The following is a 6,857-nucleotide window of genomic DNA, read 5'->3' on the forward strand; positions in this document are numbered from 1 at the left end:
CTGAACACTGTTATTTAAATTTTTTAAAAAAAGGTAGTTCTTGCAAAAACAAGCTGATAACCTTCTTTCAGGGAGAGAATTGAAAAAGATTTGAGCTTCTTTTCTTCTACTTAGTTATTTCTGAATCTTAAAAAGCAGGGATTTTTTTTCCAAGCCGACCTTTTTTTCATATGTTTAAATAAGATCTTAAATAATACTAAATTTCTAATTTGAAATTTACACATTTAAAAACTATATAAATAAAAATTTCAGTCTGAAATATGTCCAAGATTGTTGGCTCATGAACGTGAGATTTTTGGGGTGATTTCATACTTATGCTCTGATTTGGGAGGGATTTTCAGTATCTTACAAATACTTGGGGAATACAAAAGCCATTCTCCACACAGCTGCTAGATGCTGTGGTGAGAGTTTGGAAAATATAAATCCATTCCCTGCACTTGACAGAGGTTACCCACCAAATTCCTTTCACTTAGAATGTCAAATTGCTTTCATTAGGAATAAATTTTCCTTTTTCTGCACTGACAAACAACTGAACTAACACCTTACATGAAATAAAGTCTTACCTTTTCTATGTTTTTCTTCAACATATTTTTTGTTGAAGTGCAAGAGTCTGTTTTGTTGCACATTAGGGCGGAAAACACCCCAGCTTCCCTCACCAAACAGCATGCCCAGGGAAATGTGTGAGCATACTTTACCCATACTTCAAAACAAAAGCTGTGGTTTACAAAGTCTTTGAATCCTTTGTGCATTGGTTGTGGGTAGAGATGACTGAACTCTAGCCAGAGATTTTGAGAGGGCACTGCTAAGTTTATTAAACATCTGGGAGGCAGACCAGGTTTCCTGCAAGTCATTTGGTACAGAAGCCTCTTATTTCTAACCAGGGCTTTGAGGTTTGCAATTACAGCTCCTAAGAGCCATGGCTGTCGCAAGTTGAAAGGATTCATTTCCTCTATGACTTACTGGGACATGGTTGGGATGGCTGGAAGTGACAGAAGAGAATGTCTTTCAAGCTAACAGATCACCCATTATAGCAGAGTCCCAGACTGGCTACATGCCAGGCAGACACACAAGAGAAACAAACCCAGTGCTAGTAAAAACTTAAAACAAACATAGTGGGATCACTTTCTCCTTTTGATAATCCATTGAAATGGACACTATTTCATCCTCATGACACTTGCAGCACAAGACTCTGCTCTCCAAAAGCAGTTCAGAGTCCTTCAGTTCCAGAGCAGTTCAGCAAGGGTTTATGAACATTCCAAAATTCAGAGGAAGGATTGGCTTTGGCTGTGGGAGGAGGTGGTTTATTTGTTTTAATTTGAGGTTTGGTTTTTGAGGGATAGGGGATAGTGTTGTTGGGTTTTGTTTTGAGGGCTTTTTTCTGCAGACATCCTTTTCTCCTCTTTATCCTGCTGTTTTCCTAAACCAGTGAGTCTGTTTCTTATAGCTCAGATCCCAATACTGCAGCACAGGCAAAGATGTTCAAAGCTTCACTGGCCAGAGATGAGGCCTTGCTGCCTGGAATAGCCAAGTGTGGCTGCTCATCCATGCAGGTACTCACTCCAGCAAGCCTTTCCCAGCTCCCAGGACGGCTAACTTTAGTGCAAAGGGGTTTTTTTTGGCTGCGTGTGTGAGTGTAGTGAGTCTGCAGGACATTATTATTCAAACCCTCCCTTGAACCTGTGTCAGGTTGTTAATGTCTTAATGTTTATTCAGGGGTCAGAGACTGCTGGCAGGTGTCACAGTAAATGGGAGGCTGTCAATAAGCAAATGACTTGCCATTCACAGTGTGATTGCTGTCAGCAGGTGACAGGATGTCAGACTGAAAGAGGAGAGGATGGGGAAGCAGGAGAAACTGCAAATGTTTCCTGGTCTTGAGGAAGTGAGGGAGAAGCCTCCAGCAATAGTCACGGTAAATCAACATTTAAACAGCAAAAAAGATCCCAACATCCAGCTTTGGGATAATGCTACTAAAGGAGCAGTTTAGGTCTTCTAAAGCTTGGGGCAGATGGTATTGACACGTTTGGAAGCACTTCCACTTCTCCATCAGGAAAGAAGATAGATTATATTTACTGGAACTCCCACTTATCCCGTATTTGTACATCATGTGTATAAAATGAGGCGAGGTCCTAAACAAGTGGTTTTATCCATAATTAAAGACAGTGATTGTGCAAATTATGTTATTTCTTCTAGATAATCTGCTTTTAGGCACACTTCCCAGTCCATAAGGTTCTGACCTCCCAAGCCACAGAGGACCTGGGGATCAGGATTCTGTTCTCAGTGTTAGGTGTTCACATGCTGCATCATCTGCCTCTGAAAACGCCTCCATTTTTTTGTCTGTAAGACAAGCTGGAATATTTTTCAAATTTGCAAAGACTCATTAATTAAGATACTTTGGGGAAGTTTTATAGAAATAAAAGGGAGACTTAATTGTTTCATCCTGGACAGTTTATTCCTTTAGGACAATTAAATGGAAGTCAGTGATAATGCAAGTGATTGCAATTAAAAACGAGCATCTTTTAGCAATAAAACCTGGGATTAAGCCATAATGAGCCAGGATCAACTTTTCCCCTCCTTTTCACACTGTCTTGGTGCTTACATGGAGGGGACAGAGAATATAAAAGAGTCTCCCCATCTCCTCAGCTCTGTGGTGCCCATATGCACTGAAGGGGATCACAGTAATGTAAGTCCAGCTCAGCCTCTAAAACCTGTGACTGATTTTGTCCATCATGAAAAGGTCTGTGAGAATCAGGCTGACAAATTTTCACACGTGCTCACAGGGCAGGCTCAGAGCTTGTCTGAATTTGGGCAGTTCTTGCATTAAAGGCAACACATGCAAGGAAAATTAGAGGGAGCGTATTCTTCCCATTTTCAAGACCCTGTCCAAGGTTTTGCACAGATTTTCCTTCAGTAGGTAACAGGAAGAAATAAGGAAGGTATAGTCAATAGAGTAAGATGAGCAATAACAATAGATATCTGTCCACCACCTTTTCGGAAGAGCATAAATAATATTTTCTGAATTTTGTCCTAGCCTGAAGAAGGAACTTGCCACCAACACTTTGAGCTCCAATTGCCTAAATTCTGACAAAGTTGTAAACAGCTAACATCAAAGTGTCATTACAACAGATCTGCTACAGGAACTGCTGCACGCCTACCATTCAAGTGCCCTGAGTGCTTTTACATCTCTAATGTCCACACACAACCCCTGCATTGCCCCTGCATCTAAACATTGAAGAATGTTGCCTGAATTCCTCTGTCTTTGCACTTCGTTTCAAACTTGAAGCCAAGGCAAAGTTTAAGTGATCCGCTAGACTAATTCATCTACTCTGCATGTTTACAGAGTGAATTGCAGCAGTTTTTTGAAAATTCAGAGTGGTCAAGAGCTTTGGTATCTGGATCTGCAAGAAATTTAACAGATGTGTGAAATTCTGCAGGTGGCCCAGTGATTCCAGCAGGAGTTCTGTGCACAGGTTTAAACGTGTGCTAGTGTTGCCAGACTTTTGAATTTCAGACAATTGCTTACTTTAGAATTTCAGACAATTGATTTCACATTCTAAATCCTTCCCTTCCATCCATTTGCACAAGAATACTCTTTGTGTACGGAGTTCTGCTGAATACTTTTTGAAATGCCAAATATGTTGTGCATGTTTTAGGAACACAACTTCTCCACAGCGACTTCAATACTACTTTTCATTTACTTTGCCTTGCATCTCATTTAAAACCACAGGCTAGTTTTGGCAAGCATTAAGAGCTCTTAAATGGTTTGTAATCTGTTTTTAATATGATCCTAGTTCAAGTTCAAGCTGAATAAACATAGGACTAAAATGAAACCTGATGTCATTCTGCTTTATGCAGGGAACTGCTATAAACCACAGGCTAAGGGCTGATTTATTTGCACAGCAAAAAGTCCTAAAATGAAAAAAAAAAATATGTGGGTACTGGCTGTTTTCTCTTAATTATTACTCTTGGGTGAGCTTTTGGAGTTACAGAAGGCAGACAGCAGCTAGTTTGGCCAATTGTTTTACATTGCTCTGACAGAGAACTGTCCAGACAGTTACTTGCTGAAACAAGAGAGAATGTTCTCTCTTGATGTTTAAAGTTCACCCTCATTTAACTGTTTTAGCATGCGTGCTTGGCCAGCAAATGATTGCTGGATAAACTAAGGGACATGGTTTCTGATTTATCACTTGGAAATGATCAGTATTGGGCTGGGGCACATAACACAAGCCATCCTGCACAAGGTCAGGATAAATCTGGAGATGGGGAGGGTGCATGATGTTTTATCAGTACACAGATTTTCAACCACATAACAGAAGTTAGGCCACAACACAAGTTGCATAGAGTTAACAACTCTATTTTCACTATGTCCAGCCTTGGTGAGTTTTCTAAAGCTGCATTTCCTCAAGTTATCTGATACCATTAAATTTGCTTTCCCTCTACTCTCCATTCTTTATAACCTGTAACTCTTGTGTCTGAAAGATAGATGGAATAGTCTGAATATGCTGATTTGAAGCATATTAACTCATTTATTAGTCACCAGAAAAGTAAACAGAAATATCTTGAAAAAATGCATTTTCATTCTATGAAAGTACCAAAATTTTAAAACTCCCGCTCCTTCAGCAGTTGATATTGGCATTGCTGTCAAACTCACCTTTTCTGGAATGGGTCTGAAAACCCAGGAGCCTGGTCACAATCAACCACAATTGTAGTTTGTTTGCCCAGGGATTTTCTATGTCTACGACACAGAGAAGTACTCTTCCCTCCTAAAATCTATTTTTTTTTAAAGTAACACATTGTTCTCACATGCTGATGCTTTATAATAATCATAGAGATCAGGTGGGGCTGTGGATGACATTTTCCACAGCCCAAATCCACGTACAAAGCAGAGGCCTGGTTTGCAGTCCAAGCCTTCAGCGCATATTTCTGCCATGCTGGATGGTCTCATGTTAAAGCCCAGCCTAGATGCTGGGTTTCATACTGGTAGATCCATGAGGACTAGGCCTGGATTTAGGAGAACTTGTTTGGCAAGAATTGGTTTAATTGGTTTAATCATTCCCCATGTATTTTTTTGGGTTTTGTTTGTGCTTAATTCCTTTAATCTGCATTGCTGTTGTGAGGACCACCGCATCAAAATGGGAAAATAAACAAGCAAAACATCTGAGCAGCACAAACCAGGCATGTTCTGTGCTTGCAGTGTTGACTCATAACTGTAATTCTTTACTCCTTCCAAGTTTTGATCTCCTCTCAACTCTGGCCAAGTGATTCATAACCACCTGCACTATGCAAAGGAGGCTTGAGCAGCACCACACAGAGTCCCTTCCCTGGGATTTTCCTCCCTGCCAGGGAGCCCAAGGGCTGCCTTCACTCTTGTCAGCCTGCACCAAAACAAAGCAGAATAAACGTGACTGTACTTGCAATTACTTCAGTAAAATATTTCCACTTTAATCAAACATGTTCTCTGAGAACACAGGAGACAGGGAGAGGGAAAAGCAATGTTTGCCCTTGCATCTGAGAGGGGCAAAAAAATAGGGGGAAAAAATGGAAGTCTCTTTACCTGGACAAAGTCTAAATCTTTTTTCTGGTAGATTTCTTGTATGTACAGTAACATGGGCTGTCTAATGAAGGGAATTGTAGGGGTAAACAGGAATCAAGAATGTCAGGTAGTCTACTGCATTGAGAACCTGTCACAGAGAGGAATTGGAGGCAGAACCACCACAAAGCAGAGCCTGAAGAAAATACACCATCCTCTGATAGCATGGTTCACTGACATACTCGCCAAAATGGGAAAAGTACCAGGATATGTGTGCAAGTGCTGGGACCGATGACTTGGCAGTATGTCATCTTCCTTGAGAAACCAGTAGTGCAATGTCATTTTGTTATATTTCACATTATATGTGACACTGTTTGAAGGGACAGAGCAGGCTTTTGTGTGAATCCAGAACACAAAGACTTGCAAGTAATTTCTAGAATCCACAGTGAGACCACGTGGGTGTTTAAGTCCTAATTCCAGAGAGAGAAAGCTGCATGCACAAAGGCCTTTTGTGTTGGGGTTCCTTTTACTATTAGTTACATTTGCAGCACAATTACTTTTAAACTAGTTTTTACAAGTATTTCTTTCTATATCCTCTATTTAAAGAAATGAGAAGGCAGGTAGGCAGGATTGCATGACTGCCTCCAAAATCATCCTGGCCACAGGGTGTGAGGTTTATTCAAGCTCCTTCTATTTCTTGAAGATAGAAATAGTAGCTAGAGACATCTGTCTCTCAAGCCTTTAACTACCAATGACTGTTTCTTCAGTTAGTGAAAGATCTGATGCATGTAGTTAGCCTCGCTTGTAAAGTGCAGGTTCTGACCTGGCCGCTGCCACTCCATAGGAAGACCTTGGTTGGATGTTCTGAGGGGTCAAAAAAACCAAATTGAGCATAGATCAGTAAACGTTAGGAGGGTGGTAGAGAGCAGTGAAAGTTGAAGTACTGTTCCCTAAATCAGAGGTTGAAAGTTGGAAGTATTGCTCCCTAAATCTGAGGTTCAATTGCACCTTGAACTGTGCCGATGCAGCTCCCTTTCCCTCATCTCAGAAGGTTTAGAGGTACTGCAAGAACACTGGTGGAGGATAACAAGGCTTGCCCAAGATTTGGACCCCGGACTTTTCATCCTGGAAAAGTGCTGACTGAGAGTGCTGAGCAAGAACTGGAGAAAACTAAGGGTGCTCTGGAAAGAGCACAAATAAGCAAAGTGTTCGTCACTCCATCCAAGAGCAACGGGATACTAGATCCAAGCTATTAAACCGAGTTGCAGAGAAAAAGAAGGGCGGTGGGTTGAAATGGAAGGAGGAGTTGTGGTGGTGGGTCTGTACAAGA

The sequence above is a fragment of the Camarhynchus parvulus genome, chromosome 4 (genome assembly GCF_901933205.1).
Source record: "Camarhynchus parvulus chromosome 4, STF_HiC, whole genome shotgun sequence".
NCBI classification, from domain to species: Eukaryota; Metazoa; Chordata; class Aves; order Passeriformes; family Thraupidae; genus Camarhynchus; species Camarhynchus parvulus.